At 34.6% G+C, this 14,414-nt stretch overlaps 1 protein-coding gene and 2 non-coding genes across 3 annotated transcripts in view; all 3 read left to right on the forward strand.

Moving 5' to 3' along the window:
- The window catches only part of LOC138707602 (cell adhesion molecule Dscam2-like), a 1,410,362-nt gene that overhangs the window by 832,801 nt on the left and 563,147 nt on the right, over positions 1 to 14,414 (forward strand). The gene's annotated exons all lie outside the window — the stretch shown is intronic.
- TRNAN-GUU (transfer RNA asparagine (anticodon GUU)) lies at positions 9,278 to 9,350 on the forward strand. Its single transcript has one exon. It is a non-coding gene; the product is annotated as a tRNA-Asn (tRNA).
- Positions 9,564 to 9,636, forward strand: TRNAN-GUU (transfer RNA asparagine (anticodon GUU)). Its single transcript has one exon. It is a non-coding gene; the product is annotated as a tRNA-Asn (tRNA).

Consider the following 14,414-nt stretch of genomic DNA (forward strand, 5'->3'; position numbering starts at 1 on the left):
AATAATTTATTTGAACGATCATAGTAATGATACACTTTTGGTTCGCACTCCCGATGAAGCAAAAGCTTGTGGCCAGGAGTAGAGTTTACATCGAATAATGAAAAAGTAATATTACAAGTTTAAGCCTACACTAAAATAATTATTTAATTTAAATAATCAAATATATGTAAGCAAAAGTAAAGTGATGAATATCAAAATAATAATACAAGAAAGAATAATATAAGAAATACAATGAAATTATATCAAATATATGTAAGCAAAAGAAAGTGATGAATATCAAAATAATAATACAAGAAATAATAATATAAGGAATATATTGAAATTATATCACGTAAAACATAGCAGATTCGGCTAACTAGAAAGTAGAAATAATAAAATGAAATGAAAATATTAAATAATACAATTGTAAAATAAATGCAAAATATTATGCAGTAATATAATGTAGTAATAATTATTATAGACATAAATGATACTTTAGTTTTAATTGATTTATTGAATTTTGAAAGATTGAAAGATTCCTAACTTAGAATATATATTAATTTCATGTAAAGAAAAAATGAAAAATAACAAAAGTGAATATATATAAGAATACTAATCGTTGTTTAAAATCAGTTGAAGTGCTTGCTTTTTAAATAATTTATTATTGGAAGTTGCTAATTTTGAATGTTTTTTAATAAAGTTATTATGCAGTCTCGGGCCGAAATTTGAGGCATGCCTTTGTCCTGCTTCAGAATTGCATTTGGGTTCAAACAAAGGACACGATATAATTTGTCATCTTGTACTGTAACCATGGTCATGATAATTATTATTATTGTTTTTGTGGTAGTATTTTAATAGGCTATATATGTACATTTGTTTAATATTCAGTACATTTAATTCTTTGTATATGAGGCGTGTATGATAATCCATTTTTTTCTTAATACATATTTTTATTATTCTCCTCTGTAATAATGTTAATGGCATGAGTGAAAACGTCATTGCCCCATACATGAATATTATGAACATTTCAATGTTTTGTCTGTTTGATACGGCGTCGAAATACAAACACTAGATTACAAGTGCGCATGAATACAGCAATGTTTGGAAGTTGGAGCTATTTCTTCGCAATACAGTGTACAATGTTTTCGTAACGTTTACATTTACACGAACAGAATGTCTAACATATTGGGTAATATAATTTATTGCACACAATGGTTCAAGCACGAATTTAACGCCTCGTGTTGTTAGTATTCATGGGTTTCAATTTGGTAGAACGTATTATTCGTCTGTGCTCTCTCTGGTGAAATGTCAAGTCAGTTCAGACCTAATAGTTCGAGAGACCCTCAAACTACAGAGAATAAACCTTTCTAAAAGCGGTGCGTATGTGCGTACGTATATACTCACAAACACTTATGCGGAGAAACGGTTGTGATTATTTTCTTGTCCGCTTCGTTATTAATTTCATTATAAGTATAGGCTATTCGTTATCTCGTGAAACCTACATGCGCGTCAGGGGAAGAAGAAATTGGACTGCGACATATCCCTCCCTCACTATGCTTCCACTCGCCGCTAGCTTCCTCACTTACCCCAACATGAGTTTCTAAAGCCTTGGTTTTTCTGAACCGACACATGCGATGTGCGAGGTGCAAGGTCCGTCTCGCACAAATTCGGACTACACGAGAGACAGTGAGTGGTTTCTATAACTGTTTTCGCTGTAAGAAAAATCCTAATGTAAACACAAGCACGTTGCTGTCATACCCGTGATTGGCTCACAGTCGAAACACTCACACGACGCAGGAAAATATAGTCCGTATTTGGAAACTATCATCTTGTATTATTTGAAAATAAAAAAAATTGAATTCTGGTTGTTAAATGCAATGAAACATATAACTTCACTCATATCTAAAACGATGTGTAAAAGAAAAGCTACTTTTATATTTTGTTATGTATTGTGAACGCGGATGAATACAAAAAATAATACCGAGGTAGTCTGTTCTTGTAACAAGCTGGCGTCACTTGAGCTTGTAGTTCACGTAAGCACGTGGTACTGAAGTATGGCTTGTGCATTCTCGGTGTGTGGTTATTAAACATAAGAGTGGAAACCGTCTCAAAAGCGGAGAAAAAACAAATAGTCTTAAATGTACATAATAAGTTATGTGACTTTTAATCACAGTAATTATGAAGTAAATGTCTCCTAAGCAAATGGATGCATAGTAGTGAGGTTAGGCCTACTTGATGAGTAACGGGAAATGTTTAACATGAAACAGAATGTACAACAGTAGGCAGGAACATGTACTGAGAATCTATGGCGCCAAACAGCGGCCAATGGAGCCTCACTTCAGTCACGTGCTATTGTTTACATTAGGATTTTTCTTACAGCGAAAAGATCATATAGTTGCGAGGTGCCCAGACCTAAAACTAAGAATGATCTAGATACTTAGACATAACGGTATCTGTGACTAACTATCTTTCTATGAAAAACAAAACTCCTAGCCGTGATAAAGGAAGTTAATCTTGAACTAAATGTCTTGGTCCTCCAGGTTGGGGTTGCTGCGTCGACTCCGCTCATCGGTCTAAAATCTGTTCCAATCCTGCTTATTGGTATATTGCTTTTATTAAATTGTAGTAGTATTTAGTAGTATTTATTTATTTATTTATTTAACCTGGTAGAGATAAGGCCGTCAGGCCTTCTCTGTCCCTCTACCAGGGGATTAGAACTATAATATGAACAATAAAATTACAATTAATATTAAATTTACAATTACAATTACAATAAAAATTAAAGTACGACAAGATTATCTGATTAATGAAAGCTAGACATTTTATCATAGAAGATAAGAACAAAGAATATTTTTGTATTTACTGAATTACAAATTAAACCTACAATAACAAAAATCTATATTGATGAAATTACCGGATATTGAAATATTTTGTGATAGAGTAAGAGAACTATTTACAAGAAACCATGTCTGAACGAGTCTCAATTACTGACCAAGTGCCTAGTAAGTTTTGCGTTTGAATTCAATTTTATTTCGACAGTCCCTGATGCTAGCAGATAACGAATTCCAGAGTCTTGGCAAGGCTATTGTAAAAGAGGATGAGTATGAGGAGGTGCGATGGGTTGGTAGCGTATTAGTACATAATTTCCGTTCTCTAGTCGTTTAAAAAGTACAGCCATCTTTATTGTTGCAATGTTAAAGATAACAAATAAAATATAGTAGAGATTGGTTAATTAGATATGAAGATTTAGAATATATATTTATTCCCATTGAAAATTCTATTTAAACCATACATAATAATTTGCATTGCATTCGAATTTACGAAGCTTATATTTCGGTAATTCGAAGCCAGAACTTCATTGACTCCAACAAAAATGGTGTCCAAACTGGAATTATACTAAGTCCAAAAGCGTTTAAAATAATTCAAATATTGTTAAACTTCAATTTCATCGACAGAAAGTGGAACATAAGATCGTTACTACTGTTCAAAAAATTTTGTACCATTATTCAGTGACTGATGAAGATAAATTCAAACAAGACGAAGACCATGCTTATCGGAAGGAAAATAAAGAAGATAAACGCACGAATTCGAAACGAGACAGTAGAACATATGGGCAGCTTCAAATACTTGGGATGTACTATAAGCAGTAACATGACCTGCTGCCAGCAAGTCAAAAGGACCTAGGAAAAAGGAGTACTAAGGAAGTGAGTAGTGAAGTCATAATATGTTATACTTATAAAATATTTTGTGAGTTGGTGTATGAAGAAAACCCGTGTTACTTGCACCACAGTCTACTATATACAGTCACGAAGCTTGGGATGAGTTTTTGCATTTCTCGAGGTAGTTGCTAGCCGCTTGGTGCGCTATGAGCACTAGGAACAATAGACTTTGTCACTGCCATCGTGATCTAATACAGGCCGTAAGGCACATTATGTGACTGGCTTAACCCGATCACGAAGGGCGGCGTTTCAACCATATAAATTAATTGAAATGCATAAAGAGTAACATAGGCCTATATTTCTCTGCAATGTAGTGTAATTGCATTAATAAAATTTAAAACAATGATTAGGAGACACTTCAGAAATAATTCCTTGCGAGTTAAGGTGTAATATTATTTTTGGTGTGAAAATTACGTTGTTCATATGTGTAATACCTGCCTTTATTTCGATTAAATATTGCGAAATTCTTGTCCATTCATTTATGCACGATTCAATAATTTTCAGTTGCACCGTACGAATATTTAGATATGTTGAATTTATAGGTTATGTTTACTGTATCAGCTGCCCCTTTCTGTCTAATTTTAGTGGTCTCCAATGCCCTGCCACTACATAAATGTACTGTATGTTATGTCATATGGGAATTATAGGTTATGTTTACTATATTTAACTTATATTCCTATATTCGCAATTATACATTATAATTAAACATAATGTCATGTATGACGTCACATTCTATTTGTATTTTATCGTAAGAGAAAGAAGTCAGAGTTATCCTTCTTCCGAAAGATCCAGAAAGGTGAGTTTATAAAATATAATATACCTGTATGCTTTATTTACTTTATTGGGTTATTTTACGACGCTGTATCAACATCTAGATTATTTAGCGTCTGAATGCTATGAAGGTGATAATGCCGGTGAAATAAGTCCGGGGTCCAGCACCGAAAGTTACCCAGCATTTGCTCGTATTGGGTTGAGGGAAAACCCCGGAAAAAACCTCAACCAGGTAACTTGCCCCGACCGGGATTCGAACCCGGGCCACCTGGTTTCGCAGCCAGACGCGCTGACCGTTACTCCACAGGTGTGGACAGGTATGCTTTATTAAAATAATATATAAACCTTATGTATTTCATATTTCAATAGTAGAAGGAAGGTGTTATTTTTTTTTCAAAAGAATACGTTATCGGAACTACAATACATTTTATCGTCTGCTGGGGAAAGGGTCTGTGATGAGGCGATAGTAGCGATCCTGGTGGTTAGCAACTATCTATGGATGGATATTTCAGCTGTCTATGTTTGCATATTTAGTAAGTATTGAGCTTCGTGAGTGTATATACTAGACTGTGCTTAGACTATGGGTTTGCCCAATATAAGTTATAAATCGAGGGTACGCCGAGGATCGAAACCGGGTAAACTGGCTCACAAGTCCAGTGCTCTAGACACTAGACCACCGTGACGGTACGTAATTGTAATGTTAGTAGTAGCTGTAATACCGGGGAGGACGACACTGTTTGTAATCTGATGTTTGATTTATGTTAAGTTCCGAGTATATATGCCTCTCATTAGATTGAAATGAGAAAATCGTGTTTTTTACAAGGAAAAAGTACTTAAACTTGAAGAAAAGTAAAGAAAATGATGAGTCATTAAAGTCTTGTGAAAATAAAAGTTTTAACGATGTTCCCCTAAGAACATAAGACAGCAGCCTAGATCAGACTTAACGATCCGGCATCAGAAAACCGACGCTGCTCTTTTCATCGCAGAGCTTGTTAGTTTAATTTTCACGAAGCCTTGCAGTGTGAAGCAGAACATCCATTGTTTGTTAGGAAGACAACCATACGCTCTCATACACATATACAGTGCGTTCCCTTAGCGACGGATTCGTCACACGGCGCACACTGTCTGGTGTGATCGTAACTCAAACTGCTAGCATGCGGAATCTCTTATATTCAGAGATAGAACTGTTGCGTAAACGACGAAAATCATTACTTCTGTCACGGTTCAAGAACTAATGTTTTTGTCTCAATGTTTATGTAATTATTTTCTTGTTTATTTCTTTATTACCAGCTATCTAACAATTTTTATTTGATGCTATTTAGGCGCTACCTAATACCATCAAATACAGTACGTAGCACAAGACAATGGATATTTATTTATTTATTTATTTATTTATTTATTTATTTATTTATTTATTTATTTATTTATTTATTAACGTGTTTATTTATTTACTCATTTATTTATTTATTTATTTATTTATTTATTTATTTATTTATTTATTTATGTCTATAACAGGGCAAAGCCCCAATTACAATAGACCAGCCGTGACGAAAATGTGACTCACGAGCACATTGTGGCTCGCAATAATACCTGTGCATTTCTCTTACTTCCTACCTTCACCAACCCCCACCCTCTCACTCACTGGAGTCAAACTCCGTTCTATTTGTATTTATCTCTGTCTCATATCGTCGCAATGTCTCTCTCGAATACATGTGCCTCTACAAAAACGGAAGTTTCAAGTAGGATGGGAGGACGCATGTTTTTGCTGCCAATATGATGAAAATATTAAATGTATGATTTGTTCACAAGTGTTACGAGGAAAACGGTTGTATAACATAAGACAGCATTATACTACATGTTACTCATGAAACATTGAAAGGTTAGGTGTTGTTGTTGTTGTTATTATTATTATTATTATTATTATTATTATTATTATTATTATTATTATTATTATTATTATTATTATTATTACTATTACTTACTTACTTACTTACTTACTTATTGGCATTTAAGGAACCCGGAGGTTCATTGCCGCCCTCACATAAGCCCGCCATTGATCCCTATCCTGAGCAAGATTAATCCAGTCTCTACCATCATATCCCACCTCCCTCAAATCCATTTTAATATTATCTTCCCATCTACGTCTCGGCCTCCCCAAAGGTACTTTTCCCGCCGGCCTCCCAACCAACACTCTCTATATGCATTTCTGGATTCGCCCATACGTGCTACATGCCCTGCCCATCTCAAGCATTAATAATAATAATAATAATAATAATAAAATTAATAATAATAATAACAATTATTATTATTGTGTTTATTATTATCTCTGTATATCGATCCTTTTTCAGCAGATGGACGAATAATGCCGTTAGATCTTCAATTTAAACTCACAGATTTACAATGTGATGTTAAATGAAAGCTAGATGTAAGGACTTGACAAATGTTGAACTTTTCAAATCTTTGCCAAAAAATAAATATCCGAAGCTTTGTTCTTTCGCTTTCTCTTTTGAAGCCATGTTCGCTACAACTTACGTTTGTGAAAAATTATTTTCAACAGTGATAATAGTAAAAACCAAACTTAGATCACGACCGACAAATACCTTCGTGATCAACTACGACTGGCAGTAAGTGACATAAATCCTGATTTTGAAACTCTGTCGCAGAGACATTCTGAAGACAGTTAATTTTAGGTTGTGATAATGTGTCCTATGTTTCATTATTCATTTCTTTCTTCGTTACACATAACTAAACATTAGTTTGTTGCCTTGTATTGTATAAAATTGTATTTAAGTGCTAGACGTAAGGAAAATGAAAATCCGTTAATAAGTCAGACAGTTGCTTCACCTTCCCTTCGGGTGTCCGCCTCCCTCCATAGGTGCTATGCACGTTGCAAGTTACACAGTGGCTCTGCGCATGATCACATTTTCGCCACGGCTGCAATAGACAGTACAGATTTGTTTAAAAAACACAGAATTGCTTATAACGTGAAAAAAGAGATAAAACAGAAACAAATGCTAGATACAAGTGTAATTACAAATTAGAAATAAAAAAACAACAAATACATACTACCTAAATAAAAGACACAGATATAGAAATGAATGAAAAATATCAAATTAAAAATAAATTAAAAAGGGTTACGTATAGATACCATAGCCAAAAATGTAAAATGTAGCTATAATTGGCAAATTACAGAGTAAATATAACATTATGTTAATAAATTCAGTATACAGTATTATATAGTATGACTAATATTCTTAATTTATTTATTTAAGAAATTCACCACTATAGAACACGTATTCCAACCAACATGATACCTGACTACAACTACAACCAACATGCAACTAGAATCCAAAATATCATGAAACCATTGCTGTATATAACTTTTCCTTGTACATATTGTACGATAACGAGAAATCTAAATCCTGCTTATTTGATAGATGATTGTAAGTTCGAAGCATTAATAAAAGTGAAGACATTTTATGAGATTGTGTTTTTGATGTCTGTAAATAAATGAAAGATCGCTTTCTCAAATATATAGCTGATATATCCCCAATATTATAGAAACATCATAAAAAGTAAAATTTAATCACAAGAAACAAAGGAAAAAACACAAGCATAAGAACACAAGAAATACATAATACTACTGAAAAAAATATAAACACACACAAGATCGCAACTTCATACAGGAAAATAAATTACAACATTACATACAGAACACAAAACACTCTAAAAAAACTTTCAACACAAAAAGCAAGACAAACAAATACAACCTAACTGGAGTATACAAATTGACATGCAATAGTTGTAACAATTTCAACATCGGACAAACTGGGAGATCATTTCAAACACGATAAAAGTAAAACATGACGGCCATAACCTAATCGCACAATACCTCAACATACGCTGAACACATCACAAACACCAACCACAACTACAACAACATAGAAACAGACATGGAAATCCTAGATGTTCAACCGAGAAACAAGAAATCAAATACAGTAGAACAGTATGAAATATGCAGGGACACGCAATTAAATTTCAGAATACACTCTGTATGAATTTACACTACCAAACAAAAGCGCATCTACCACCAAAGCAACTCCAGGGGAAACAGGAAACAACCAAGGACTTTACTAGTTTTGAAAATAGTCTAAATTAGTCAACCAAGGTAATTTACTAATTTAGTATCAATTTAGCACTAGAAAGTTGTCCTATAACTATCTTAGGTGGTATAGTATAATCCCATTCAACCGAAAGAGGATGGTGTGAATATTCTCTTATTTTCTTATGAGAGAAAACATTACGATGCTGCAAAATATAGGCTTGCTTTGCATTTTTTCGCGGAAATGCATGTTTTTCACTTCATTGATATCAAAACAAGTTTATATGTACAGATGAACCGTAAGTAATGTCATTAATTTCAGGGGGTTGTTCTTTGCTTGTTTTTGCTTCCTTTGTTTCATGTGAAACATTTCATAGCGTAAATCAAGATTTCAGGTATAACTCCCTGTAAAGTTGATTTGAATAATTTCGAGGGAAAAATTGTTCCGAGGCCGGGTATCGAACCCGGGACCTTTGGTTTAACGTACCAACGCTGTACCAACTGAGCTACCCGGGAACTCTACCCGACACCGATCCAATTCCTCCCTCTATATCCACATACCTCAAAGTGGGCTGACAACCGTCAAGCAACCAACTTCGAGTGCACACACACACACTGAGTTAGTGTGCACTCGAAGTTGGTTGCTTGACGGTTGTCAGCCCACTTTGAGGTATGAGGGAGGAATTGGATCGGTGTCGGGTAGAGTTCCCGGGTAGCTCAGTTGGTAGAGCGTTGGTACGTTAAACCAAAGGTCCCGGGTTCGATACCCGGCCCCGGAACAATTTTTCCCTCGAAATTATTCAAATCAACTTTACAGGGAGTTATACCTGAAATCTTGATTTGCATAATACACGTCACTGTTCGTTAACAGAAAACCACAGTGTAAGTCACGCGGAGTTAGTGTGCACTCGAAGTTGGTTTCTTGACGGTTGTCAGCCCACTTTGAGGTATGTGGATATAGAGGGAGGAATTGGATCGGTGTCGGGTAGAGTTCCCGGGTAGCTCAGTTGGTAGAGCGTTGGTACGTTAAACCAAAGGTCCCGGGTTCGATACCCGGCCCCGGAACAATTTTTCCCTCGAAATTATTCATTTCATAGCGTGTTTTGGGAAAGTCATTGATTTAATTCTCAAAATGCTCAGTCGATTTAAGAGAGCGGTATATTATGATGATAAATGATTGGAAGAATTTTAGTTTTGTCCTTGAAATGTGCAGGAGTTTGATCCGAACATATTTAACTTTGTAATATTCCTTATCCTGAATGAACATTTACGTCAGGCTAATGTCACTAGATTTGTTGGCATATAAAGCAACTCTTGCGGGACAAAATTCCAGCACACCGGCGACGCTGTATAACCTCGGCAGGTGCGAGCGTCGTTAAATAAACCGTAATTTAATAATTTAATGACGTGATTTATAAAATTAAGCCCATACATACATGCATACATACATACATACATACATACATACATACATACATACATACATACATACATACATACATACATACATACATACATACATACATACATAGTCTTCTGCCCAAGGGCTGGTCTTTTCTGCACACCCAGCACTCCCCAATCTGTCCTATTTCCTGACTTCCTCTTTGTCTCCGCACATGATCCATATTTCTTAATGTCGTCTATCATTCAATTTCTTCTGCCCCGAACTCTTCTTCCATTCACCATTCCTTCCAGTGCAACATTCAGTAGGCAGTTTCTTCTCAGCCAGTGACTCAATCAATTCCTTTTTTTTACTTCTGATGAGTTTCAGTATCATTCTTTCTTCACCCAGTCTTTCCAGCACAGCTCCATTTCTTATTCTGTCTGTCCATTTCACATGCTCCATTCTTCTTCATAATCATATTTCAGAAGTTTCTATTCGTTTCGTCGTAATGTTCATGTTTCTACCACATAGAATGTCACACTTCACACAAAGCACTTTATTGGCCTCTTCCTTAGTTCTTTTTCGTGAGGTTCGCAGACGATGCTCCCTTTTTATATTAAAAGCTTTCTTTGCCATTGCTGTCCTTTTGATTTTTGACAGCAGCTCATATTACTGCTTTAAGTGCATCCCAAGTATTTATTTATAGACTTCCTTCTGAAATTTTATTCACGAAAATATTTTTTTTTTTCTGTTAACATCTTTCCCAACGTTACATAAAATTTGACTTTAATGCAGAAAACTTATAATGAGAAAATATTTGTCATTTTAGTGACATGCATTTTTATAATGTCGAATTGCAAAGCCTACATTTTTTTTAATACTGAAGCCTACAACAGAGTCCTTGGTCACCAGCGTAGCTCAGTCGGCTGAGGCGCTTTCCTGCCGATCCATAGTTTCGCACGGACGTAGGTTCGATTCATGCTTGGACTGATTAACTGGTTGGAATTTTTCCGATTTTTCCCCCAACCTTAAGGCAAGTTCCAAATAATCTGTGGCGAATTTTCGACCTGTCTCACCAAATACCATCTCGCTGTCATCCAAAAAAATCGACGCTAAATAACCTAGTAGTTGATACAGCGTCGTTAAATAACCAAGTAAAAAAGAAACAGAGTCCTTTATGTCTTCGAAGACAGAAATTGGAATAGAGAATTCATTTTAGAACTATAAAAGAGACTGATAAGGTAGAAAATTCAACGCTGAAGTTTAACTTAATTCTGAAATGATATCTAAGTGCATATGGTGCCTCAATGACGATCTTTTGTCAATTAATATTTGGGCAAGGAAATTTGGGCTAAATATCAATCCAGATAAAACCCAAGCCATTCTCTTGGGGCAGCAAAGGCTTTTATCCTCCATTAATATGAACACCCTTCAGCCTGTCTCTCTCAACAACAAAATAATGCCTTTCAGTGCTACTGTAAAAAACCTCGGCATCTATTTCGACTCTAATATGAACTGGAATATGCAAATCAGATATATCTGTAGAAAAGTTTTCTCTATCATGCATTCTTTGAAACGCCTGAAAAATTTCCTTCCTACTAAACTCAAATTCTAGTACAGACTCTTGTAATGCCTCACTTTGACTATTGTGATGTTTTATATAGCGACCTAACTTTCTCAAAAACTTCAACGTGTACATAATGTCTGCGTCCGATTTATTTTCAATATCCGCCGACATGATCATATATCGGAATATTTTCTACGAATCTACTGGCTCCGCTTGCAAGATAGACGTTTAGTACATTCTCTTTGCCTGCTATATCGAATTATACATGATTCCACACACAACTACCTTGCCTCTCGGTTTACTCTCCTAGCTTCACATCGTAATCGAAATACACGTTCACAGCACAATATGTTGCTATCAATACCACGTCATCAGCCATCTCTGTACTCAAGTTCTTTCTCAATAGCCATGGCCCGCTCATGGAATTCGCTGCCGCTCGAAATCATTGATAGTCTTAGTCCTCAGTTGTTTAAAATTAGGTTGTTTAGATATATTTTAAATGCAAAGAATTAGTTTTTAGGTATAATTTTATTTATTATTATTATTATTATTATTATTATTATTATTACTACTACTACTATTATTATTATTATAACTATTATTATTATTATTATTTTACACAGTCATTACTTTATTTTTCCATTAACACTTATATCTAGGTAATTGTCATTGTCTCAATGTAACACGTTCTGTGCTGATCATACTAATTCTTCTATTCCTTTAGTTGTGAGATTATATACATATGTATTAACTCTTTTTCTTTTTAGTTAATACTATATACTAGATGTATTTTCCTGTTTATGATTATGTATTCAGTCTCTTTTTTATTATTATATATATATTTTTATTAGTGTTATTTTAAAGTTAATACCGATTGTGTATATGTATTCAATCTCTATTTTTTACTTGTTTATGTTTATTATTTTTAAGTTAATATTTGTATACCTGTATGTATTTTTTTGTATGTGATTTGATCCTGGTTGAGTGGAAGAGAAGGCCTGATGGCCTTAACTCTGCCAGGGAAAATAAACTATTATTATTATTATTATTATTATTATTATTATTATTATTATGGTGAGCAATCTCTTCTTGCTTTTCTAGACCCTACGTAGCAGAGTAAGAGTTTGTCCACATTCAAAATATCTCAAGTTATGGCTACTGCTTTAAGCCAACACTTCCACAAAGTATCCTGCACCTTTAAAGCTATGCTCGAGATCTCGACTGTGCGACTCTGAATATTTTTGCGTGTGCTTAACTTTAATTCAATTAATGTAGGTGTAAATTAAATTAATGAGTAATCAATACTTGGAATCGCTTTTCCGTTTATACATGTATATCTGTACACGTACCGGTGTATGCAAAACACCGTAGGGCACATAATTATACAGAGTGAACCGTAAGTAACGTCATTAATTCTGGTGGATGATTCCTGTGCTAAAGGGCAACAAAATAGTCAAATACCGTTTTGCTGTGTTTTGAATTGTTTTCCAGAAAAATGTGCATTTTAAAATACATGAATTACGAGATCGTGCAACGCTGTGTAATCAGTAGGGAGTGCACATAAGGCCGTGTTGCTCTTGACAACCCCATTCACCTGGCTTGTTATGAACGGGGACGTTGAAGGTCATTGCCACGTACATTGGTTCTAACTCGTAAGGAAAAATACAGTCCATGTTGAATCTTTGACACCACATTTCAACATTTTTCAACAGTCGAACGCGCCCACACAACAGGCAGCAAAGTTCGAGATGACGCCGAGATCTAGTAGGCTCTGAGGATGGTGTGAAGAAATACCGAAACAGCTGTAAGCCGCACATGCTTACACAATTAACATGAGTAAGATCGCAATTTAATCAATTATTTGAAAAATACAGATTATATACCGTTTATTTTTTTAACTGTGTTAGAGAGCGCAGAATGAACACTGCTCATTTCACGTTAATTAAAATCTTGGAAAATTTAAAATAAACTCTACAATCTAATTATAATTAAGTGTTCAGAGAACGCTTATTTCAAACTAAATTCAAGAGAATAAGAAATAATTCTACTCTTTCATTTCAATTGCATATTCTAGACAACGGAAACAATAATGGTGATTATGTCACATAGAAAAAAATTAAAACATTTCAAACTGAAAAGGGAAAAATAGAAAAACGATATGTTTATTTTATGTTCATCATCATCATCAATAGCTATCAGGGTTTAGGCCATTTGGCCTGTTCCGTCTCAGGTGAAAAGCTGGTCTCTCCATCGCTTCTTCGGGCGTCCACGATCTCGGTATCCAAGGGGTCTGTAATTTAATAATCTCCTGGGTAGTCTATCATTTGGCATCCGTAGAACATGCTCATGCCAGTTGCTCCGATACTTGTGGATTGTCTCTTGTCGGATGTCTTCATTATATTTATGATCATAGAGAGTGTAGCCTGCTAGCGGTCTTAGTAATCTCATCTCAGCTGCTTCTATTCTTTTCAGTTATTTTATGTTAAAGAAACTAAATTTAAAATATTATTTTTAAACCCTTCGATTTAATTTTACTGAAATATTTGGTGAACACAGACAATAAGGAAAGCTTATTTTAAGTTATCCAAATGTAAGCATTGATTCTATAAATCTACGTTTGTCGTACTGCGAGCATATTCTTCAATCATTTGGAAATAGTTTCCTCCTTCCACTTTAATTTTTAAGGTAGTAACCGGTAAATTTACATACAAGAAATCAAATTTCCCTTAAAAGCAATTGTGTGTGTTTTGTTTAAATTTCTCGTTCTCTCATCGATCTCTCGCATTACGAGAACTGCATCTCTCCAGACAATAACGTTTACAGGGTTGTCAAGAGTGCATCTAATTTATAAATTTCTTTGCAAGACGAAAAGTTACATCTGTTGGGATCAAT

This window comes from Periplaneta americana, chromosome 10, assembly GCF_040183065.1.
Source record: "Periplaneta americana isolate PAMFEO1 chromosome 10, P.americana_PAMFEO1_priV1, whole genome shotgun sequence".
Classification (NCBI taxonomy): Eukaryota; Metazoa; Arthropoda; class Insecta; order Blattodea; family Blattidae; genus Periplaneta; species Periplaneta americana.